At 39.9% G+C, this 26,301-nt stretch overlaps 1 pseudogene; it reads right to left on the bottom strand.

Moving 5' to 3' along the window:
- Window positions 1–1,536: 1,536 nt before the first annotated feature.
- Window positions 1,537–24,555, bottom strand: LOC148046750 (vomeronasal type-2 receptor 26-like; annotated as a pseudogene).
- Between the last annotated feature and the right edge of the window lie 1,746 nt (window positions 24,556–26,301).

The following is a 26,301-nucleotide window of genomic DNA, read 5'->3' as shown; positions in this document are numbered from 1 at the left end:
GGGGATTTGGAGCCAACCATCAGGGGACTTTGAATTCTGGTCCTATTTTAGGTGTGAAAACTAGCTGGCTCTGAGTTCTAATCCTCCCTTAGGCATGAAAACCTCCTGGGGGGGTTTGGGCTAATTGCCTGGAGACTCTCGAGTTCTGGTCCTGCCTTAGGACTTTATAACTGGGGGGGGGGGTGAAACTTGGAAACATTTTCTCATATGTATGTTCTCATATTGATGACTTATTGCTTTACCCAACACGCAAGGGGTGTTTCCCCACAATTGAACTTTCTTCCATCACATCAGACAGTGTTGGACACTCAGCCATCCCTCCATCTGGGAATCCCCAATTCTGATACCCCAGATGTTCTGATACCAGAATTGGGGATTCCCAGATGGAGGGATGGCTGAGTGTCCAACACTGTCTGATGTGATGGAGAAAAGATCAGTTCTGGGGAAACACCCCTTGCGTGTTGGGCAAAGTCTCTTCCTTCTGCTTGTGGGAGAACCAGAGGTATTTGTGTGCTCATTGTGAATCTTAGACTGACCTCGGTCTGATCCATCACAGCTTTTTTTGTCTACTTAAAATGGAATTTGCAAAGGGATTCCATTCACAATTAATAGCCATTCAAAAACATAAAAAAATGATTCCCAATTCATCAGCAATTTCTGTGGTTAGAGAGCAGAAGAGCTTCCATGGGTGCCTCTTCATAGAAACCTAGAAGCCCCCCCCCCGTCTTATTCTCCCCCTTCTTAGACCTGGATGAATATTATGCAACATTGAAGGTTTGTGACCTGGTCAATGATGCGGCTGCCTTTAGACAGGATCCCTCCAACCTCCTCCTGGGGAGAGTCTCAAGGTCCCCTTTCTCTGGGCATCTTCTCCAGCCCTTCACAGACAAGACAAGCTTGGAAGAGGAGCAGAGAAAATGTTTTAGATAGAAATTGTAGAGTGGACAATTAAAGGGTCTGGACATAGTCAGATATTGATCTTTTATTTCTTGAATAAGGAAATAAGAAAAAATACTTAGCTACACAATGACCCCAAAGAGAAATCCCAGACAGCTGTTGTGAGCCACACTTTCTCTAGAGGAAAAGGAGGAACCATTGAATAGTTGTGCAGATTTCCCTCCCCAGCAGAGAGCAGGTGAAATCCTTCATTTCAAACCATTTGGGGATTTCATGGGTTCCCACAGAGATTATCTCACAGCATGACTGGTGCTTCTTTTCCACAGCTTCCATCTTGCCATTTTTCCTACTCTGAGCTTTCTCTCACACAGAGACACTTTTCAGCTCTTGTCAGTAGGAAAACCTGCTCAAATTATTTTTATAAGGCGTCAGGTTCATTGGCTATTGCTGAACATCAAATTCTTCTTAATTACCTTCACAAAGTCCTCTTTATTAAGATTTATTGAGCTGAAAGGGAAGGGGATTAAATAAATATAGATATATTCTTCTTGGATTCTATCTAAGTAGAAAGAATTAATATTTTCTTTGAAATAAAAAAAAATCTTAACAATTCTTCCAATATCATAATAGTCGTATATCTCATGTTTTTACATTTGTTCTGGCTGTAAGCTGCTCCTTTATGTTCAGATCTGACCTCAGAAGGATAATGTAGCACTTGGGAATGAAGATGCAGACCAGCAGACCAGCACTGGAGGCCAGGATGGAGAAGACCTGCACAGCCACCATGTATTTCCCTTTGGTGCTCAGGTAGGTGGGCACAAAAGTCACCCAGACACTGCAGAAGACCAGCATGCTGAAGGTGATCAGCTTGGCTTCATTGAAGGCCCCAGGCAGATTCCTGGCCAGGAAAGCCACAGTGAAGCAGATGGCAGCCAGGAAGCCCATGTAGCTGAGAGTGACGTAGAACATGACAACAGCCCCTTCGTTGCATTGCAGGATGATCTCTCCTGGCTGGGAGTAGAGGTCAGAGTCAGGGAATGGGGGAGAAACTCCCAGCCAGATGGAGCAGATGATAATTTGGACAGCAGAAGAAGAAACGATGATGGAGTTGGCCAAGCTCTTCCCCAACCATCTCTTCACTCGGTTTCCTGGTTTTGTGGCCAGGAAAGCCAGCACCACCGTGGTGGTTTTGGCCAAGAGAGAAGAAATGGCAACTGAGAAGATGATGCTGAAGACCGTTTGTCAGAGAAGGCAGGTGGCTTTTCTTGGCTGACCAATGAAGAGAAGAGAAGACAGGAAGCAAAGCAGGAGGGAGACCAGGAGGATGTAGGAGAGGTCCCGGTTGTTGGCTTTGACAAGGGGAGTTTCTCGGTATTTAATGAAGATGATTAAGACAAGTCCTGTGATTAGGAAGAAGAGTAAGGCAAAAGAGACCAGTATGATGCCCAGATATTCTTCAAAAGACAGGAAGGTTATAACTTTGGGGATACATTGGACTCTGTCCTCATTTGGATATTTATCATCCGGACACTTGGTGCATTTTTCTGTATCTGAGAAAACCAAAAAAAATTAATAAACTTTCTGTCTTTTCATATTTCACATAATACAATTGTACCTTGGTAGTCTACTGATTTGAAAGTCATCAAATTTGGTACTCAACACCCCCTGATGAGAAAAATTTGTCCCAGTGCTTGTCATTACTGAACAAGCAGGCTACAACTGGGAGTTTTTAAAAAGAGACTGGACAACCATTTGTCTGAAATGTCATTGGGTTTTCTGCCTGAGAAGGGGGTTGGACAAGAAGACCTTCAATGTCCCTTCCAGCTCTGTTATTCTGTTTAACTTGTCCATGTCGGTTGTCTTATGATTCACTAACCTTTCCAGTCAAAACAAAAATGATGCATTAGTCAGGCGGTAGCTCTTCTCCGGTGCATAACTCCTTGCAGTCTTTTCTTAGCTTCTGTGGTCATTGTGTACATTTTTTCTCTCTAATCAGTACAGGTAAAGTTGTTTTTAAATATAAACTAAGTATTTTTTTTGTTTGTTTCCCATGTAAAGTAATAATATACAACTCTATCATTTAACATATTGCCTTAAAAATGTATTGTCTTTGGTTTGGGAATGCATTAAATTTATTTACATTATTTCTTATGAGAAAGAAATTGTTCGGTACTAATCACACCTCCTGGGTCCAATTGATGATGAGTACTGAAGTACCACTGAAGATTCTTGGAACAACAGCTGATATAACAGAATAACACAGCTAGAACCTTGAAAGTCTCCTAGTCCAAGCCTATTCAATAGCAATAGCAGTAGACTTATATACCGCTTCATAGGCCTTTCAGGCCTCTCTAAGCGGTTTACAGAGAGTCAGCATATTGCCCCCAACAATCTGGGTCCTCATTTTACCCACCTCGGAAGGATGGAAGGCTGAGTCAACCCTGAGCCGGTGAGATTTGAACCGCTGACCTGCTGATCTAGCAGTAGCCTGCAGTGCTGCATTTAACCACTACGCCAAGCAGGAGACCCTGTATTATTCCAGATGAATGACTGTCCAGTCTCTTCTTAAAAGCCTCCAGTGATGGAGCCCCCACAACTTCTGAAGGCAACTTCTATTCCACTGGTTATTTGTCCTCACTGTCAGGAAATTTCATTTCTAGGTTGGATCTCTCTTTGATGAGCTTCCACCAGTTACTTCTTGTCTTGCCCTTGAATACTTAGAAGACATTAACCACCTCTCCTTATGGCAGCCCCTCAAATATTACAACACTACTATCATGTCATACTCCTTCTTTTCACTATACTATCCACACCCAGTTCCTGCAACTGTTCTTTATATGTTTTAGCCTCCAGCCCCCTAATGATCTTTGTTGCTCTTCTCTGCACTCTTTTCAGAGTCTCTACATCATTTTTATAACATGGTGAGCAAAACTGGATGCAATATATAAAGTGTGGTCTTACTAAGGCTTTATGGAGCAGTTACTAATACTGCACGCGATTTTGATTCTGTCCTTGCTAATGCAATCTAGAACTGCATTTGCTTTTTTTGCTGCTGCCACACAATTTAAGTGATCCCTTTCACAGTTACTGCTATTGAGCCCGATTTCAGCTAATCTGTACTTGTACATTTGGTTTTTCTTGCCTCGGGGTAAAATCTTACTTTCTCTGCATTGAATTTTATTTTGTTAGATTGGGCAAAAAAATCTATCAGGATCCATCTAGATCTTAAACCTATCTTCTGAAGCATTGGCTATGCCTGCCGGTTTAGTGTCATCTGCAAATTTGATGGTTTCTCCTTCTGTTTTCTCATCTAAATTGTTTATGAAGATATTATGAAGAATATCAGGAATAGTTTCAAAGTACATTGCTTAGCATTTTCTAAAATCTAGTCATGTAATCGCTATGAAATTGGGGGATATTCTAAGAAATGTTTCATTTTGAATAGAGAGCTTCATTTTTTTTTTAAAAAAAAAAAACTTGCTCTTTAATTAAAAGGCTCTGGATGAATCCAGTTGTAAATTTTGTATAAACAAGGAAGCAATTGAGCTTCAATCTTTTTTTTTAACTTGCACTTTCATGAAAATGTTCTGGATGGATCCAGTTTCACAAAGCCTCCCATTTTCCTCAGTGTGACCCACCTTCCTGAGTGGAGAAGGTCCCCTCCGGACAAGGAACACAGTCATAGCAGCAAACTGGCTCTCCTTCTCGAGCCCTCTTGACAAATCCAGGATGACAACTTTCCACACATTTAGACTGAGGCAGGGACTGAGCAGAAAAATGAAGAATGCCAAAGAAAAGATGTTAGGATTCTCCGTCCATGGAAAATGGAGGGAGAAATGGATGGAGACAACTAGCCTCTGGTCTTCACAGTGGTAAATATGAAATCTCTGACTACTTCTAAACAGATGCAGGATGTATAACAACTGGAAGATTCTTCAATTAGTTCCTCCCTTTTGCTTTTGGAATTTAACATTACAATAAAGTACTTTTCTACTTAATAAAGTCTAGAAGGATTGGATTTAAAAAAGATTTAAGTATAATGATATATTCATATTAAAGCTAATAAAATTTACTGTAAAATATTTAGGAAACTTTTATTAAGATGAGCCGAGGTGGCGCAGTGGTTAAATGCAGCACTGCGGCCTACTTCAGCTGACTGCAGTTCTGCAGTTCGGCTGTTCAAATCTCACCGGCTCTGGGTTGACTCAGCCTTCCATCCTTCCGAGGTGGGTAAAATGAGTACCTGGATTGTTGGGGGTGATATGCTGATTCTGTAAACCGCTTAAAGAAGGCTGAAAGCCCTATGAAGCGGTATATTTCATTTCATTTCATTTATTGAATTTCTAGGCCGCCCACTCCCGAAGGACTCCGGGCGGCTTACAGAAATGAAAAAATTAGAAAAGAATTTAAAAACAATAGGACACAACAAAGTTAAAAAGAAGCACAACATACACCCAATCAGAGGGGGGCTGGACCTCAATCAAGAGGTCAACAGCTCCAGGCCTGCTGGAAAAGCCAGGTTTTAATAGCTTTGTGGAAGGCCATATAAGTCTAACTGCTATTGCTATTGCTATTGCTATTCCATTAGATTTTTAAATATAGAATAAAACTGTGATGAAGAAAGAAACCTCTGTCCAGTAAGATCTTGAAAGATTTCCATAAAACATGGCAAAGCCCCTCCACTTAGGTCCCGTCTGTTGAAGAACTTCTATTAGATGACACCAACTGGCATAGAAGGCCAACCACCCCAGAGACTGTAGGCTTTGCCCACTTGAAATGGGACCTCAGGCTCTTTAAAACAGAGAAAAGACACCAAAATTTATCCCACCTTATTGAGCAACTTTAGCTGTGAAAGAGTATCTTGCTTGATAGAAAGTCTCTGTCTTACAAAATACGCCAGAATCCCTCCCATGACATCCTCCTTGACAAGCAATAAGCCGTTAATGTCTACATCTGCTATTATCTCTCCATTTTGGTCCAAGTAGAGTTTCATTGGGGAAATATTGAGAAACTCGTTCTTCCTCAGAAAGGTATGAAACTAGAATGGGAACATCCAGAAATTTGAAAAGCAGAAAACTTTGTTCCCACATTGAATCTTTCTTTTACAATTGTCCAATATCCAAATATGGTTAAACAGGATACAAACACTGCCATTATCTTCATAAGTGAATGAAGAAGTTTGAGAAAAATAGGTCAATCATATAGTGGCAAAATATAGAAAAAATATAATCGACACAATTGGTCAATTATAGGGAACATTCTAGAGCAGATGAAAAATAAAATGAAAGAAAAAAATATTATTCATAAACTCTTTGAAGAGAGCCGAGGTGGCGCAGTGGTTAGAGTGCAGTACTGCAGGCCACTTCAGCTGACTGTTAGCTGCAGTTCGGCGGTTCAAATCTCACCAGCTCAAAGTTGACTCAGCTTTCCATCCTTCCGAGGGGGGTGAAATGAGGACCCAGACTGTGGGGGCAATATGCTGACTCTGTAAACCGCTTAGAGAGGGCTGAAAGCCCTATGAAGCTGTATATAAGTCTAACTGCTATTGCTATTGCTAAAACAACAGGTTGATCCCCAGAAAGGATGGATTTGTCCAGAAGAAAGTTGTCAGGCTAATCTTCTCCTTGATCATCCTGATGGAAAACACATCCAGATGTGCTAATTCTACTTGATTGTAATGTGACATTAACAAAATTTTGAAAATCTGAAAGAACAAATCCCCCACCAGTTCTTTTCTCAGCCTGAAAAGTTAGCGAGAATCCTTTCTGAGTTTCTTTCTCTCCCATTATGCAGCTGCAGGTTTCTCCCCTCTTCTCTGATCCTTCCCTAGGCAGCCTCTCTTCCCCACATCCCAAAAGTCATTCTCACATATGATCACACTTCTTAAATAGACTATGGGGACTCTGGTGATAGAACCTGATTTCAGTAAAGGATGCTCAAACAATTGCATGATGGGATTAGAAACCTGAGGGGTGGATGGTATGATAACTAAGTAGATAAAAAGTGCATTCAAAATGATACTCAAATAATTTTTATTCTTTTTAATCTTTCATATGAAACCTGGAAGCTTTTGCCGTGGCCTCCTACTCTTGGCCTGCTCCAACAGCAGAACAGTAATGGGTTGTGGCTACTCTTCACCTTTTCCCCTCTTTCCTTTCCTTCTCTTTTTCCTTCCCTTTCTCTTTTCCTTTACCTTCCTTCTTTCTAATTTCCTTTCCTTTTTCCTTTCCTTCTTTATCCTTTCCTTTCCTTCTTTCCCATTTCACAGAGGCCCTCTAGTCCAACCCCCTGCTCCAGCAAGAGACCTTATATCTTCTGGATTATTTTGATATCTCTAACAGAGAGGAAAATTGCCAGAAAAGAGAAGGAGTTTACTAGAGCAAGGCTGCCATGCAGGCAGAGATAGTCCTTGACTTAAGACAATTGAGCCCAACATTTTGGTTGCTAAGCAAGAGCGTTGTTAAATGAGTTTTGCCACATTTTACTCAATCCATGACCTCTCCTGGCTCTAACAGTCATGTGCAAACTAGGAAAGAGCATCTGAAGGCCTGTGTAATGTTCTAATGTGCAGTAGTTATAGTAAAATGTGTGGCAGAAAGTGGACTCTGGGTGTGTTTTTTCAAATGCAGTAAGTGAGGTTGAATGTGCATAGTTTTAGAAGAGCTTTGTGTGTGTGTGTTTGTGTGTGTACATATACATACAGTATAGTAGATACTGTATCTTTTTGTGTGCCTATACACACACTATACTATGTAATATGTATGTACACATATGGTATAAATACATAGGATTAAATTGTGCATTTTGGATGTCCAGTAATAGTAAATAAATAGACATTAGAAATTGTATCTCCTTGAGGCAAGGAGAGGTCAGGCAAGGTGCCCCTTGATGTGAGTGATGTCAAGTTGGCCACATCCATCCAATCACATGCCCACCAAGCCACGCCCACTCAGTCACATGACCAACCAGCTATGTCCACCCAGTCACAAGACCATCAAGCCATGCCCACCCAGTCACACACACACACACACACACACACACACACACACACACACACACCAAGCCACACCCACCCAGTCACAAGACCACTAAACCACTCCCACAGAACCGGTAGTAAAAAAAATTGAATCCCACCACTAAATACAATCTTCTTCCAATAACTGACTCATGTTACACCCATGAGTGTAAGATCTGCTCACTATTATTCCAGAGTGTCAGACATGAAAAAAATAATAATTCAGTTACAAGAGAGGAGATTTTAGCTGAATGAGAGAAAAAAAATGTCATAAAAGGATGAGCTGTTTTAGAGCTGAGCCAGTAAAGCAGAGATGTTCAGACTCCTCTTCATGGATTATCAAAGGCTGAGTAGCCATCAGTCAGAGAAGCTTGAACTGGGATTCCTGCAGAGAGGAGGGGTTGGGCTAGATGGGTTCAGGGTCTCCTCCTAATTTATAAAGGTTGTCATGCCACAACATGTAACTGTTGTGCTGTTGTTGCTTTAGCCCCACATGGTGGCCGGGGGCAGATAAGCCTAACTATATGGTATGAAGCCAGACTCCATTTTCTGTCAGCCTTTGGAGAAGACGGAAGCAGAGACGGCCTCCATCCCTCACACGGAGCATCGCTGGAGAGGATACAGCATTTTCAAATTAGCAGTGCTAAATATAAAAATTCCATGGTATCTACTCTTTGGAACCTTCATTCCGTGAGTAATTAAATTGGCCAGATCTATTGAGATGGTTCCCCTCCTTCTCCTCTGGATTCCTCCTCCAAAGGATCTCAGATTAATGGATGTATATTGGGACCCTCATACCTGCCATGGCTGCAGTCTTGGAGACCCCAACGTCTTTTCTCCCTCCTTCCTTCTTCTCCTCGATCTGGAGGAATAGGCGGCATTTATGGCCTGGGCCAGAGCCTTTATGAGAGTATAACGTTGGTAGTGATTTGTTATCCTTCTTCTGTTCCACTTCTGTTGGTTCTCCAGTGGCGCTTTCTGGGTGCATCTTCTGCGGCCTTTGACAGAAAAGACATGCTTAGAAAAAGAACAGCGGAAATAATGATCGTGAAACTTTTCTTCCACAAATAAAAAGCGTTCAAAGGCAGAATCTTTTGGCCTTCCATTTCCCAGATAACCAAAGTTCCAAATACTATGGATGTATCTGAGAAGTCTGCGCTTGTCTATTTGATATGCTGCAAAACTTGTGAAGATCCAGACTTTCCCTTCAATGGGTCCTGGGAGACGCACAAGTGTTAAATGGAAAGGAAGAATTCTCTCCCAAATGGAATCATGTTCTATGAAGTGAACAAAGACGTTGACTTGTCTCCACTTAGAGAGGGAATCCCTAAGGGCTTCTGTATGTCCAGTTGTTGAGAACAGTCGTGATATAACCACACAAATTCCATTCCTGACAAGCACAGGAGTGAAAGTCCTCATGAAATTTGCTCCCTTCTCCATGCCTGAAGCAAAGAGGCCAATCAGGATCCATCTGAAATGGAGGAGCAGCTGGACAATTGCTGGGTACTGGATCCCTTCTTTGGGCAACATCTGGTAGAAAAAGGGGAATCGACTTTTATCACTAAGAGCCTCTGAAGCGCTTAGATGATTGGTCTGAAAAAGCAATTGAAAGGATTAGAGCCCTGATGGGGAATCTGTGGCATGCAGAGCCCCCTCTCTCGGCACACCATCCATCTCAGCCCAGCTCCACTAGCATCCACATTTCAGGCGCACCTCTTGCCAGCCAGCTGATTTTTGGGCCTATGTCGAGGGCGAGGACAAGTGAGTAGGCAGTGTGGGGGTGTGTGCTCACATTGCACAGCAAACTGGAAGTAAGTGTGAATGGCCTGACAACCTTCCCCCCCGCCGCCAGTGCTTCCTCGCTTAATTGGAGGCTTTCTTAAGCTTTCAAATAGTTGCAGGTTGGATTTTTATTTTTTTGCTGATTCCAGGTTGGTACAGGAAGCTTTCCAGGGCCAAAATGGGGCACAGAAGGCACAGGGTCCCCCCCCCCCGTTTTGGCTCTGGAAAGCCTCCTGCACCAACCTGGAAGCAAAGAAAAAAACCTGCAACTGTTTGAAGGCTGAAGGAAGCCTCCAACTGAGTGAGGAAGCACTGGGGGGGGGCAGGCCATTCTCACTCACTTCCATCCCACTGGAGTTCGCTGCCCCAGGGCAGAAATGAGAGCCTGTTCTGTGGAGCCCACTGCTGCTTGGGTGAGAAGGACAACAACATGAAGAAGAGGAGGAGGAGAATGGTGAGACTTTACAGGAGCTGGCAGGGAGCAGGTCAGGTGGGGTTGATTGGCTAGCTAGCTGGGGAGGGGGCAATCATAGTGCTTAGGTGGCAGCACTCTGCATGCCCCGACTGTGCTGGGGGGCAAATGAGAGGCCCTACTTGAATGGGGAGGAATGTACACACACACCCTGCCTCTCTGCTCAGGTGTTTCCCACACCATTGGCATCAGATTGGGTGCCCTAGCTGAAGTACCAAAGAAGTAGTTAAGTGGAAAGTAGTTGGGAGGAAGGGAGGAGCAGGAAACCAGTAGGCAACCACTTTTCACCCAGAGAATGAAAGTTTCTGGCCCCCCAACTCTGCAAAAGAGGATGTGTGCCTGAATCTGCACAATATTATAGCACCCAGGAGCATTCATTCTGGGCACAAAAAGCATTTCCCAGCCAACTCTCATCTCCCTTCTTCAAAGGCAAAAAAGTAGAGAAACAAGAGAGGAGACAGAGGTTTGCAAAGTCAGTGGGTCCCTGTTGCAGGAAGGGAGGGAGAGGCAGGAGGTATCTTAGTGGGTTGGGGAGGCCTTGAGAGTCTGTTCTATCACTAGGACCCCTATGGCCCTCCCCACCCTGAGAAACCTCATGGCCACATTGGTATTCTTGAATTGTGAGCTCTTAGGAAAGTATCCTTTCCTTGTGGGTTGCAAACAGCTATTTCCAGTGGGGAAAACAGGACAAAGCAAGTGGGGAAAATAATTTCCTTTGCTATATTTTCAGTCTGAATGAGACCATGGCAGGGTCCCTACGGAAGAGCTCTTTTAAGGATCATCATGTATTCATAGTAAAGCAACTAACTTAGCTCTGTTCTTAAATGCTAAAGCTGTTGCACATAAAAAACAGAGGAGCTCTGGACTTCCTGGGAGGAGCCTGCTGGTGGTGGCAGCAAAAAAATCAGCTGCCTCCGAATTCCTGGCTACGTACCTGTTTAGAGGATCTTCCATCTGACGTCTTATCAGGTTTTCTTATCCTTCAGGCAAGAAGGAAAGAAGAAATTGTTTTGCTGGCAAATGCTCTTCAATTTTTGCAGCTTTTGTGCTTGCAGGGAAAGGGGGGCTAGCCCAAGGCAGAACGGCTGTCCGTGCTGGGAATTTCAAACTGCCTTGTGCAGGACAAAGTAGGTCTCCCCCACTCAGTTCAAAGTTTTGTTTGATTTAATCTTATCACGAGCTGAATCCGTTTCCGTGGACAATAATTGTTTATCAACATTTTAGCTTCTTTTCTTTTTCTCCTCCGAAAAATTATTTACTTAGAGGCTTTTAAAATGGTGCCGAGCAGGCTGGTTTCTCCGGTAATAATGAACACTTTTTGTTAATTCTCACAAGAATTCAAAACAAAAGAGAATGCTTATCATATGTTTTGGTTTCACAATAGGCCAGCAGAAGCTTTTTAATTAGTTTCATTTCTACAAGAATTTTACTCCTTCATTAACTTTGCTTATCTGGAAGTTAAATGGTGATGAATCTGCTGAACGGTCTTGTTACAATGTTTACTCACTGAAAGTTTTGCCAAGCCTTAAACTTCAAAATAAAAGGGGAACTCAGCCTCTTTACTTAAAGCTGCATATTCAGGCAATAGAGTTTTATTAACTGCAGGCATATAATTTTTGAAATGGCTTCAAAACCAAATATTAACTTGAAGTTGTAAATTTTTTTCTTATTACTATTCAAAATACCAGCTTCAATTTTGTAAAAGGCTTTCTTTTACAAGATGGCGATTTTATAGCTTCTGCGTTTGATATATGACACACTCAATCAGCTCTATTCTCCTGAAGACTTCTCCTTATTAACTGTTAAAAGTCTATAAATAGTATCCCATTTAAAACCGAGGGGAGCAGAGACTTTGTTTGTTTGCTTGTTTGTTTGTGCGTTTTTTATAATGGCTCCCAAATCGAAGCAGTCTAAGCATTTCCTTAATAATACATCTCAAGAAATTGTTACAAAATCGCTGCCCTTGCCTCCCACACCCTCTACTGGAGATCTTTTAACGCAAGAATTTCTTTTTGAAACCCTTAAAGAGTTCAGACAGGAAATTAAACAACTTTTATCGGACTTATATGATAAACTGGATGCCAAGATTGCTCAAACAAGGGAAGATATGATCGGAGTTATGACTGTTATGACAGACTATGTTTCTGAAATGGAGGACAAATTGGAACTTTTGGAAAAAGCTAATTGTAATTTGACATCTAAAATTCAAACGTTACAACAGGAAGTTGAAAATGCTCAAAAACAACTCGTTATGATAAATTACAATAAGACTGCGTTTGCAATAAGAGTCAGAGGATTGTGTGAAAAGGAACAGGAGAATTTGAAACAGACCTTTTTTGAGGCTTTCAGACATTCGGTGGGAAGTCCGGGATTTAACTTTGATTGGCAGATTCAAAAAATTTATCGCCAGAACTCGTGTAGCAAAACAACGACAGCTTCCGAGGGACATAATTATATATTTCACCACAAGAGAATCCAGAAATGCGATAATACAGAAGTTCTACAATAACAGGCTGCGAATCGATGGACAGGACTTGATTGTTTTTAAAGAAATACCATCTCAAATATTAAGAGCAAGGAGAGACTACACTTTCTTAAATGAAAAACTCAGAGATTCTCAGATACAATATAAATGGGAAGTGCCATCTGGTATCACAGTCACATTTGAGAACCAAAAATATCGTCTCAATTCTGTTTGCGAAGCCCGAGATTTTTACTACAAAACTCTGAAGGTGGGACTTCCTGATTCACCCGGACTTGGAGAAAGACAAGGAGAAGGAGAAGATAAGCAGCGGGACACGTGGCTACAAGGTGGAGGGTGTTGCTTTCCCCTTCCGGAAGGGCAGAAGAGTAAAGAATAAAGATCCAGCTATGCCTTTAAAATACTTCTTAAATTTTTAATCTGAATAAAATTTCAGGACTCCTGTCTGGTATAAAATGACAAAGCTGTATACCGATGAAGAGATATTGAGACTGAAAGAAGCAGTGCTGAATTTGGACATATATTGTATGGGACTTATATAAGACTTGTTTGAATCTTAATTTAAACTGCGCAGGATCTATTCTTTGGGGCGAGGAGAGCGGAGATCATAGTTTTCTTGGATTGTGGTTTGGGATGAATGGAGTTGGGTGGCGTGGGGTAGATGGAAGGGTAGTGAAAGTTCAATTAGATTACCTTGATCCAGAATGTAAGCTGATTTTTGTATAAATTGTTATTTGAATACAAGGTTAAGAAAGATTATCTGGAGAGTCTACACGAGGGTGGAGTAAATATGAGAGGAGCAATGGATGAGGATAAAATATGTATGCGGACACGGGTAAAGGCAGGATGGGAGGTATAAAATTTATATGCGGAAGCAGGTAAAGACATTGTTTAAGATTTTAAAAATAATGAGAAGCTGAGTTTAATGTTAGAGAGTTTATTGACTTCTCTTTCTTGTGGGGGGTTCCCCCCCTTTTTTTCTTTTTATTATTCTTCTCTTTTTTGTTCTTTTTTTTATTTTTTTTTATTTTGTAACTTCTAATCTATTTGGTTTCAATATACTCCAGACTTTGCTTGATAAAGAACGATGCCGGGAATGGGATCTGGGAAGTTGGAAGGGGGTCAGGGAGGGGGGTTCAGGGGGTGGGGGGGAGGGTGGAAATATAGACTCAATTTTCAGAACAATGAATGCACTTGGATACTGTTGCTTTTTTTTCTTTTTCTTTTCTTTTCTTCTTTCTTTTCCTTTTATTTTTCTTTTGTTTTAGTACAAAACAAATAGACCAATGAATACTAGAAATACACCGAAGCGAGGTGTAGAGGGAAAGAAGAGGGGGGAATTAAGAGGGAGTGAGAAGGGAATGTAAGGAGGGTGAGATGGTGGGAAGGGGAGAAAGGAATGGCTGAGGGGGAGGGGAAGTAGAAGAGGGGATTGTTGGAAGGGAGAAATGAAAGTTGGAGGGGTAGAAGGAAGGGTGTATGTAGGATAGAAGTGTTATGAGTTGTTTATTGCTTCTTCTTTTTTTAACTGCACAGTATTTAAGTGATTGTATAAAGGAAAATGAAAATGTAATAAAAGATTAATCTTGAAAAAAACAAAAAAAAACAGAGGAGCTCTGATCAAGTTCCAGAGCCATCATTTTGACACTTTTGCTGTCCTGTAGTCTGTCCCCATGAAATGCAAGCATGGAATAAACTGAGCCTGTTTTTTTTCTCAGTCTTTTCCACAAACTACTAGCAAAAGTGGCATTTGATCACAAGGCATGTTTCCCCTTTTGCATTGGAGCATCCAAGAAGGGACAGGAAAGACAAAGAAAAAGAAGGAAAGAGGGGAAGGAAGAATGAAGAAGGAAGGAAAAAGAAGGGAAGGAAGGAGATTATAATGAGAGAGAGAGAGTGAGGGTGTGAGGTAAATCCTGCCTTAGCACTTGATTACCAGCAGCCCTGCTGCCTTTTACCATCCCCTTGTCCTCTCCTCCTCACATCTCGTGGTGGTTTCCCATCCTATCATTGAGGATGCTTTGGTTATAAAGCTAGGTCTCATAAGGAGAGGGAGTGGACCTCCCTCTGACCCACATACTTTACCCTCCTGAACACACCATGGGCAATCAAGGGGAGTGAGAACAGCAGCAGTGGGAGCTGGCCATGCCCACCATGGCCCTCAAAATCAACCACAATGGGACCCTCATTGAACTTGAGTTTGACACCCCTGGACTAACAGATGACCTGAGAGCTGCATGTGTTTCTCTCAAACTTACAAAGTCTGAGTCAAGGTTAGAACAATTATCAGCGTGCATGCAACAGCAAAAGTCATATTAATCAAAAGCATGCCAAATGCAAATGTTTACCTTTCAATAAAAAGGTCTTTGTATCATTGAAAGTGCTGTTATTGTAAAAAAAAAACTAGAGAAAAGATGTTAATCATGTATGAATTGTTTTTTCTAAACGAAAACCTCATTATTCAGGTTAAATTGCTGTGCTGGCACTCTGAGATACATAAATGGGTTTGGGGTTGCAGTTTGGGCATTCGGTCTCTAATAGGTTTGCCATCACTGGGTTAGAGCATACACAGAGTTTAACCTAATTCAGCTTTTGTTAAATTGCTGTTGAGAGAAGCTCCATTGTAACCTAATGTGCCAACTACATAGATAAAACTTCTAGGTGAATTGCCAAGCTTAGCCTAGCAAAGTAACTTCTTGTGAGAAGTGAAATGTGGATTCTGGCAAGTAGCCTTGCTTGTAATTTAAAATGTGTGTTCAGCATTCCCCAGCAAAACTTTGAGTTATACACCAAAAAAAATATTTTTTTCCCTTCCAAAGTCTATTGCTTTCAGAGCACTGAGAAAAATCATGAAATTTGTGTGATATCAAATCATGTTTCTATTGCAATGATGTTCTGTGCAAGCTGTGTGAACTATAAGATGTTTGGAAAAGTTTTTTGGCGTGAATCTGTTTTTCTCTCTCTGCCTGCTCTGTTAAGGTGGGAGACCAAAAGGTCATCCAGTCTTTTGCTTTCTGCAGAAATAAAAGCTAATAATCAATAGCCTCATCTTCAGAGTTTCATTGAACTATGGAAGTTGACCTGAAGTTCTTCAGTTGGACCCACATGGGGGATGTGAGCTGTGAAGAGTCTCAAATGAACCCTGTCTGACAAACTGTCTCCGAGATCCTTTTTTGGATCAGAACCCCCCTCTGGGAGGGGGGGTGAAGAAGGGGCAGTGTCTCATCAGACCCAGAGGGAGTGCAACAGGTCCCTTGTAGGTCAGAGATTTGCCCTCTGAATTGGAGCTGGGGAGGCAGCATGGCAACATGGCTGTACAAAAAGCTGGCTCCAGGCCAAAGCAGCTGAACAGGAGCATGTAAAGGTGAGATGAAAGCCTGGTAAGATCTATTAACCCACAATTATAAATCAGAATTTGGAAAAGGCAAAGAACCTTGACAGCATAAATAATGTTGATGGACAGATCAGGATTTTTGCAAAAAGAAAGAAGGGGAAAAATGGAGGGTTGAATCAGTAGCTCAAAAGAGAGCCATTTGTTTGAAACAATTTGGAGAAAGTAGAGAAGTGAAAACCCCACTCAAACACAAACTCTAAATTTGGTTTTGGACTTGAAAAGATTGTGTTTTTAAAGGAGTCTAGGAGCATGAAGTTTTGCTTCATCCGAGTGTCTTTTAACTAACATATTTTAAGCAACTCCAATTAATGAGAGCTGGAATGCAACAAGGGAGAAAGATCAAGAAAAAAGCACTATCTCCTCACTGATAACTGATAGTCTAATCTTGCCTGTGTCAGAAATTTTAATTAACCAACTGCCATAAATCAGAACTTGGAAAAGCAGGATGGAAGAGAAACATACCTGAGTTTGGCTGTATGCAGGTTTGTTCCGATTAATATATTTTGAGCAATTATAACTAATGCAAGGTGGAAAGTACCAAGGAAAAAATAATAACAAAATCAAGAACTGGGAAATACAAAGTCTTTTTTTGTCTGCAAATGATCAAGATGGCTTCACCTTCTCTTCTGTTTTTACAGTAGTTGAATTAACTAAAATTAAGGTGGACCACAACCTTGAAATAAGGTTGGTATAACTAACTGCAATTTTAGAACTTGACATTAAGGAAGAACAAAAGACCAAGATGGCTCCCGTCATTCTTCCCCACAGCAGCTGAAGTAGATAAATTTAAGGTGGATCAGAATTCTGAAATAAGAACTGTATAACTAATTGTAACTTTGGGACTGGATATTATACAAAGGTGGGAATTTGAAGAACTACATGAAATTATATTTAAAAAATGCATAAATCATTAAAATCAAGCCTAAATAGAATTCAGAATTCAGAGAAGCAGGTATTTAAATAAGAAGGGAAGGAAGAAGGGGGGGGAGAAATAATGAAGAGGTAGAAACAGTGGGAAATAAAAAGCAGACAAAAAACTCCATTGGGCTTGGCAGTGGTATAGGGAAAATTGTAAAGGAGGGATCTGTCCCAACAAAAAGGAATAAAAAGCAGACAAAAGATGTTTTGGAGGTTGACAGTGGCATAAAGATAATTGAATTAGGAGGTTACGCCCCAACAAAGGGAAATATAAAAGATCTTTTTAACGATGGCTTGGGGACAATTGAAGAGGGTGGATGTGTCAAAACAAAGAAAAGGGAGAAGGCAGGAATAGAGAAGTGGGACAAAAGACTTCCTAGGAAAAAATCAGACAACTAGAAATTGTTATATGGGAAAATATAAAGCTAGATAAGGGGTTTATTCCTAAATATGACAATAAAATGGAGTTGCTGATTGAATATGATAATGGAAAGATAATTAAATAAAGGTTAAAACATATGGAATATGGACAAATATGAAACTGATATGGGGAGATTGTAAAGCAGAGGTTTGTGATTCACTTTATACAAGATAATTAAACTCAGTTGCTAATTGATTGAATATGACAATAGAAGGACAATTAAGCATGGGTTAAAATATATGAAACATGGATATATATAGAACTTTTAAGGATGAACAAAGTGAGATGTGTACCGCTTGTTATTCTATATAGTAGATTAATGGACTTGTAATGAACATTGAACAGTAAGGATTGTTATTTAAAGACAATTAAGGGTAATCTAAACCAAGATATGGAAAAATGGAGAGGGAACATGAAATATACTTACAATGGGAAACTATTGAGATTTAAAGACAGAATCACAAAGTGGGGGCATGTAAGGATGTATAATTATATAAATATAATGATGAGAATAGCTGGGAATTTTAACCAGGTCTACATCTCAGCCAAAATTAGGCAGGTGTATGTGTGTATTTAAAAGCATAAGGATTATATTTATACTTTTTTGTTCTCTCTTTTTTTAAAAAAGGAGGAAGATATATGTTACATTTAATTATGTATATTGAAAAGGAATTATGAATACCATCAACATAAAATGGAGTTCCCTCAGAAGCTGAAATACATCAAGTAAATGAGATGAAGTGTGTGAAGTAGAGGAGAGAGGTAAGGGAAGAAGAGAGGGATAGGAGAGAAGGTGGGGAGGGGGAAGAGGCGGGGAGAAAGGAGGAGTGGAAAGGAGAGAGAGGAGAAGGAGAGAGAAAGGGGAAGTAGAGAAGAAAAGGGCAACAGAGGGAAGAAACGAGGTAGGGAGGGGGAGGAGAGAGGGAGAAGAAAGTGATGGATAAGTACAAATATGATGTATGGAGAGCAGAAGAGCCAATAATTGTTTTTGAGAGTTGATGGTAAGATGAATTGATGCAAACATTTAATAATACAATACGATGTTGGCTATGTAATAGTATACATGTGATTATATGTTATGAAAATGTAAAATAAAAAATTATTTATATGTGTGTGTGTGTGTGTGTGTGTGTGTGTGTGTGTGTGTGTGTGTATACTGGGATTTGAACCTGGGCTATATTACATACTAGGCAGACTTCTTAGCCATTAGGCCACAGGCTCTTATCCGTTATCAGCGAAGCCAGGGTGAAAGGTATCTATTAGATTTCTTTTACAATCCCTGGTATGCCCAAATATGGGAGGAAGATCACTTCTTCCATTCTCTGTCCTTTAGCTCGTCACAAGAGACCATCCAGGCAGAAACCCAATAGTTTTACTGTTGCCTTTTTGTTACATTTTGTTGTATTTGTGCTGATAAATAAATAAAGGGAGACTAGTATAGATCTATTTCAAGCTATTTAGCTCTCATCAGCTAGCCATACCCTTACTGGGATTTGAACCTGGGCTATATTACATACTAGGCAGACTTCTTAGCCATTAGGCCACAGGCTCTTATCCGTTCTCAGCGAAGCCAGGGTGAAAGGTATCTATTAGATTTCTTTTACAACCCCCGGTATGCCCAAATATGGGAGGAAGATCACTACTTCCATTCTCTGTCCTTCGGCTCATCACAAGAGACCATCCAGGCAGAAACCCAATATTTTTACTGTTGCCTTTTTGTTACACTTTGTTGTATTTGTGCTGATAAATAAATAACCTGGGCTATATTACATACTATTTGGGCATAAATCAGAAAAACTAAAATTGGACATAATCTGTCTACAAGAAATGTATATTCAAAAACAATATGAACACTTATTGGTGCAGCCAAAATTTTGGGAAAAATTTACCGCATTGGCAAACTGTAAGAAAAGAGGAGTGATCTTTTACATTAATGATACAATTCCAGCGAAACCAATTTATGCAGATGAAGATGGGAAAAAGCTGATGGTGGAAATTATGGACAACACTAAGAAAATACTTTTAATTGCAATTAATGCTCCTAATGATAAACAAGATGAATTCTATAGAAAACTACACAGGAAAATAATTGATTTGGACTATGCTGATATTGTATGGTGGGAGATTTTAATGGAATTGTAGATCAGAATATGGACTATAAAACACAAAAAGAAACAAAGCTAAATAGAAAACCACTCCCAAAATTCTTTTTTAAAATGATAGATGAAATAAATCTAAAAGATGTCTGGAGAGAAAGAAATCCCACAAAAAAACAATATACTTTCTATTCAAATAGGCATTTATCATATTCCAGAACCGACATGATATGGGCCATAATGGAATTGACTTGTAATGTACCTGGGCAGATCACAATCCAATTACAATTAAATGGAAAGGACAAAGGAAAAGATCTAGATGGACATTAAATAACACTATATTAAAAGAGAAGGATTTTGTACAGAAAATGGAAAAAGAACTGGCCTTCTTTTTCAAAGAAAACAGAAAAGAAGATACATCGATGAAGAACCTTTGGGATACAATGAAGGCCTATATCAGAGGCTTGATAATAGACTACACAAGAAAGAGAAATATAAAGAAAAGACAAATTTTTAAAGATTTAGAGAATGACTATAAAGCTCTTGAAAAAGAGTTACAGAATTCCCCCCCAAAAAAGGACATTAAAATAAAAATGGACATAAATAAGCACAAAATGGACCTGCTGGAAAAGGAGGAACTAGCACAAAAAATTAGAGGCGCTAAACAGAATTACTTCGCAAATGCAAACAAACCAGGTAGATGGTTGGTGTATAAATTGAAAAAAAGAGAGAGAATCAAAGAAAATATTGCAATTAAGAGTTGATCAATGGCAAATTTGTTATGGAAATGCAGAGAAGAAGAAAATTATACAAGGCTATTATTGTAAGCTGTATGAACAAGAGAATATAGAAGAAGGAGGAGTTAAACAATACTTACGAGAAGCCAACCTCCCCCAGATACCTGAGGAAATTGAGACAATTCTAGAAGACAAAATAACCATGATGGAATTAACTGAAGCACTTAAAAAATAAAACAATGGAAAGGGGCCAGGCCCGGACAGGTTGCCAGCGGAATTTTACAAGATACTCCAGGAATCGTTGTCTCTTCCACTATTAGAAGTTATGAACAAGGTGATGTTAGAGAGCAGGATGCCCAAATCATGGTTGGAAGCATTTCTACCAAAAGAGGAGGCTGATCTATCACAAATTAAGAACTATAGACCCATCTCCTTGTTAAACTCAGACTATAAGATATTTGCTTCAATATTAGCAGAAAGACTCAAAAAATACTTAAATAGTTTTATCCACAAAATGGGTTTCTACCAAAGAGACAAATTAAGATAATATGAGAATAATCCTGGACACTTTGGAGTATTATGAGGCGCACCCCGAAAAACAAATGGCTTGGATGTTTTTAGAGACACAGAAAGCATTTGATAATGTGAATTGGTGATTTATGTTTTTACAACTGGAACAGATGAATTTTGTTAAGAAATTTACCCAGGCCATACAAATCATATACTACAAACAAACAGCAAAGATAATGGTAAATGGAGAACTGACAGATTCTACTGAAATAAAGAAAGGTACGAGACAAGGTTGCCCACTATCACCTCTACTTTTTGTTTTAATGTTAGAAGTTTTAAATAGAAAGATCAGAGAAGAAAAAAAATAAAAGGAATGAAAATCAAAAAAGAAGAATATAAACTACAAGCATTTGCAGGTGATCTGGTTTTTATCCTTGAGGACCCATTAGAAATGGCACTCAAATTGATAGAAAGAATAGAGGAATATGGAAAAGTAGCAGGTTTGAAAATAAATAAAGATAAAATGAAGATTTTGACAAAGAATATATCATCAAGACAAAAGGAAGAATTGGCGGAAGCCTTGGAAATTCAAGTCACAAATATGGTTAAATGTTTGGGGATATACTTAACTGCAAGATGGAGCACACTGAAAAAGAATAACTATCATAAACTTAAACAGCAGATTGCGACTGACTTGATGAAATGGGAAAACCTACAACTATCAATGATAGGGAGAATATCTACAATCAAAACTGGGAACATCTTACTCATAATCTTATATTTGTTCCAGACAATTCCAATTAGATTAGGGAAAGACTATTTTGACGAATTAAATAAAATAGTGCTGAAGTTTATTTGTCAGGGGGGGAAAGCACGAATAAAATTAAAATTGTTACAAGATGCTAGAATAAGAGGAGGATTGGACTTACCTAACTGGGAATTATATTATCAGGCAACAAGTTTGTTGTGGGTTAAGGAGTGGATAACATTAAGGAATTCCAGATTATTGACTGTAGAAGGACACGACTTACTGTTGGGATGGCACACTTTTTTATGGTATAAGGGAACTAAAACACAGTGTTATTTTAGAAGACACTATTTACAGGAGGCTTTGTTACTGAATTGGGAGAAGATCAAAAGGCAATATTATTTAAAAATTCCAGTCTGGTTATCAACTATTGAAGCTTTTTCATATCCAATAATATTCAAAAAGGAACAAATAGTTAGATATGGCAAAATATGGAATGCAGAGAGCGAATTTAAATCTATGCAAAAGTTGAAACAGGAAGGAATAGGAATGAATTGGTTTTCATATGTGCAAATACAATCTAGATATGACATAGACTGTAAAACGGAAGGTTTATATGATAAAATGACTGAATTAGACAAACTTTTGACAAGTACTGATGAAAAAGTAATTAAAAATTATATGGACACTTACTAGAGATTAAGTTAAAGGAAGAACAAGTTAAAGAAACTGTGATAGCTTTGGAAAAAATGTTTGGACATGGGATTGAACTAGAGAAATGGCAGAAATTGTGGTCTCAAAATTATAAAATGAGAATGTCTACAGCATACAAGGAAAATTTGTATAAGATGTTTTACAGGTGGCACCTACCCCCAACAAGAATAGCAAAAATGTTCAAGAACAAGTCAGGAAAGTGTTGGAAATGTCATCAGACACCAGGTTCATATTACCATATGTGGTGGACTTGCATAGAAGCTAAAAGATACTGGACTAAAATCCACACGTGGTTGGAGAAAACGATACAAAAACACATAGACTTTAAACCAGAGATTTTTTTTATTGGGAATCATACTAGAAACATATAATAAAGATCTGAAATATTTGATTGTAAATGTTTTAACTCCAGCTAGAATTGTAATGGCAAAAAGTTGGAAAAATGAGAAAATACCAACGCAGGAGGAAGTTATTCGAGAAATAATGGAATGTGCTGAAATGAGTAAATTGACATTCGAAATTAGAGAACAAGAAGATGAACAATTTTATAAGGTATGGGATTTGTTCTATCAGTGGTTAGATAAAAATGTCTTTCACATTGTAAGAATAATAGAATGAGATAGGTGATACCATAAAGACATATTATTATTAAATAGATTTATAATGATGTAATGGAATATTGGTATACTCTATATATGAATCAGATACTTAGAATATTTTGTTTAAAATGAAGGAATAATAATTGTAGTTGAACATATGATGTACAATGATAATAATGTATTTATGTATATTTGATGGACAATCTGTGATTTTATATACAACTGAAAGTAGTGATGCACAAGTATAAAATATTGGAAAATTCTTTCATATTGTAAGAAAAATAGAATGAGATAGATGATACCATAAAGACATATTATTACTAAATCGACTAATAATGATGCAATGGAATGTTGGTATATATATATGAATCTAATCTCTAGAATATTTGTTTAAAATGAAGGAATAACAATTGTAGCTGAACACATGATCTACAATGATAACAATGTACCTATGTATACTTGATGGACAATCTGTGACTTTATATATAATTGAAAGCGGTGATGCACAAATGCTTGTAACCAAACGACATGCCATATGTATATGTAATTGATGATAGTTTTATGTTTCATGTTTTGTTTGTCTTTGTTTGTCTAAAAATTAAAAAAAAAACTTTTGTTTTAAAAAAATAGTTGGTAGAATGTCTTCTCCAGGGAATGTATTACTTGCACTTCAGGCCTTTTATGATTAATCTTAACATGAACATAATGGGGTAAAATATTGACATTTCTGCTAATATGGAGAAAAGCAGCTCTTGAATTCCATGGAGAAGCACCCACCACTCACTTTACCAGATGGAGAAGAACACACACAAACCTGTGGGACTTTGTAGGTGCCTCCTAATGTTGACATCTGAATGGAGAGGTCCCTCTGAGCTGCATCAAGAAGAGCCAGAAGGTTCTCCTTCCTTCCACAGCTGTAGTTGGGGACATTGGCTTCTCCAGTGGAGAGAATATCCAGCAAGGCATTTGAAATGCGGAAGGTGCTCAAATGGGTGGCATGGATGTTGTAGCCAATTGTGAGATTGTGCAGGAACTGGGAATTCTTGTTGACCATTTGAATGGCGAAAATTAATTGTAAACCATATTCAAAACCATTAATATTCCTATTGTGAAAAAGGTGTTATTATAATCAACAGCAACAACAAATACTGTTTTTAAAATATATAATCCTCCAGAAGCCTACTGAGCCTTAAGCCAACCTTGATCCAAAACCAAAAATCAGTTACACAAATATGGAAATGGGCTGAGTTACGGCAACTACAACTGGTTCAACCACTACTACTTTAAATAAAATTCATTACTCAAGTGATAAATTAAGGATTGAACTGAGAGAGGAAGATAATCTGTAGCCCTTTCAGCTTTTTTAGACCCTTTTTTGAGTCTCTTTCACAAAATCAGACAAAAGAGAAAAACCATGGAAATCAAAATCATTCAGGAAATTAGACATATCCCCCAATATAGGAATAAATGAAAAATAAAAATCAGAAAAGAAGGAGAGTGTTAGAATGGAGGGAGTGCAACTCCATCATCCTGAATGACTTACGAATTATGGTAAACAAACTGAACAGAAGGAGCTATGTTGAAAAGCAACTTTATATCCAACACTTCATTTCCACTGATGAATATACCAATGAGATGGTCTCCTGGGCTGTAAAAGCTCTGTGGTTGTTTTCCATCCTGGTGCTCCGAACTCAGCGGGCATTTCGTTCTCAGCTTCCCAGAGACTGGATGGGACATCAGCAGCATCAGAAGCAGAAGCAGGAGGTCCATAATTCATGGGGTGAATTAAACAATATCCTTCCTGTTTCTAAAGAAGAATTAAAAGGATTAAAAGGATTCTCACAAGGTGGAATATGATACAGATGCTTTTTCTCAACACAGAGAAACACTCAGCTTCATCTGAAAGGAGAGAGACGTACATTCATGAGCACAGACCCTGCCTGTCCCAAAACTCCATATTTCTCTGCCCAAAGTCTCCCCGGGAGGATTCAGCCAAAGAGCAGAGATGAAACTTTTATCATAATTCTCCCTCTCAGGAGGGATCCCTGGATAATTCAACCAGTTCTTGGACTCAAAGGTTGTTGGGAAATTCTCTGGAGGGAAATGAAAAGGAAATAATCCCCATGTGATTCATAACAACAGGGGCAGAGATTGAATTAAATCGGCCATCTAGACTTGAGAGGTTTGGGGTCTCCATATTTGAAACGGGCCCCGGAGGGAATACACAGTACATGTGGTTGAAGAAACAAATCTGATATTTGTTTGTATAGTGACTAAAGACAAGATCCCAGGTGCCAGTTAATGCCGGAGCATGTCACAGATCTGAAATAGCTCCCTGCTGAGTTGAAACCAAAGTTTACTTCATTTTGAAAGCTAATGCTCAAAGGCACCACACAAAAGGACTGATGAAATAGTGCAGCCAGTTTCCAAGAACAAAATCAACTTTAGTGAAAAACTAGTTACCAGAACTTTGCAAAGTTAAAAAAAAACTCAGAAGCACAGAGAGAAGTTTGAAAAAAAATGAAAAGAGATGATGAAATCAGGGCTGCCTCTCGCCCCATGGTAGTTAGGTAGCAGGGGTGGGTTCCTGCCGGTTCTGACCGGTTCACTAGAATAGGTTCCACAAATCTAGCATGCTGTTTAGGACCAGTTCCACCAGTGGAACAACCCCTTGCTTGCTCACCCCCGGGCCCTGACAAGTCACCGCTTGTCTGCTTGCTGCCCCGCCCAGGGGTGTGTTTCTGCTGGTTCGGTACCGGATGGTCAAATTTACTGTGCCTTTCAGTACAGGTTGGTCCGGTGGCACTGAACGGGAACGCTCCTGCCCACCCCCACTCGCTTGCCCTACCCACCCAGTCACTGCTCGATCTCTCTCTCTTTCTCTCCCCACCTCACCATGCTTGCAAAGCATGGTACATGTGGCAGAAGCCCCACAAAACCAGCGGGGAGCTAAGCAAAGGAGGAGGTGGAGAGCTGGGTGGAGGAAGGGGGAAACCCTAGTGAGGGCTGCTTGCCGCCAACTCGACTCCACACAGAGCGGGCTGCAGAGGGTGCCATAAGGCAGGTTGATCAGGGTGGCATGTTGCTGAAAAAAGCCGCTGCTACTGCTGGAGCTGGGTTGCCCCACTGGGTTCGGGCCGCAAGGACTTCTGCCCCTCGTGCTGCACTTTGCAGCTGCCAGAACCCTACACAGATCTCTTCGGGGTGCAGAAGGGGCAGAAGCCCTCGAACTAGGGTTTCCCCCTTCCTCCACCCAGCTCTCCGTCTCCTCCTTTGCTTAGGCTCCTTGCAGGGTTTGAGGGCTTCTGCCCCTCATGCCATGCTTTGCAGCCACTGCAGCCCAGAGCAGACCTCCTCAGGGTGTTGGGCAACCTGGTTCTGGGGATTCCCCCCCCCCAAAAAAAGACTGACTATGCTGCTGAGGATGGGCACTGGATGGGATGCCGGTGGTACTGGGAGCTGGGCTGCGCATGGAGGAGCTGGTGGTCTGGGTGCCCTGAAGCAGTGCCAGCCAGC

The sequence above is a fragment of the Thamnophis sirtalis genome, unplaced genomic scaffold (genome assembly GCF_051295495.1).
Source record: "Thamnophis sirtalis isolate CommonGarterSnake01/CBP01778 unplaced genomic scaffold, rThaSir2_p1.2 scaffold_4, whole genome shotgun sequence".
Taxonomy (NCBI): Eukaryota; Metazoa; Chordata; class Lepidosauria; order Squamata; family Natricidae; genus Thamnophis; species Thamnophis sirtalis.
This window is presented reverse-complemented; position numbering and strand designations above follow the sequence as displayed.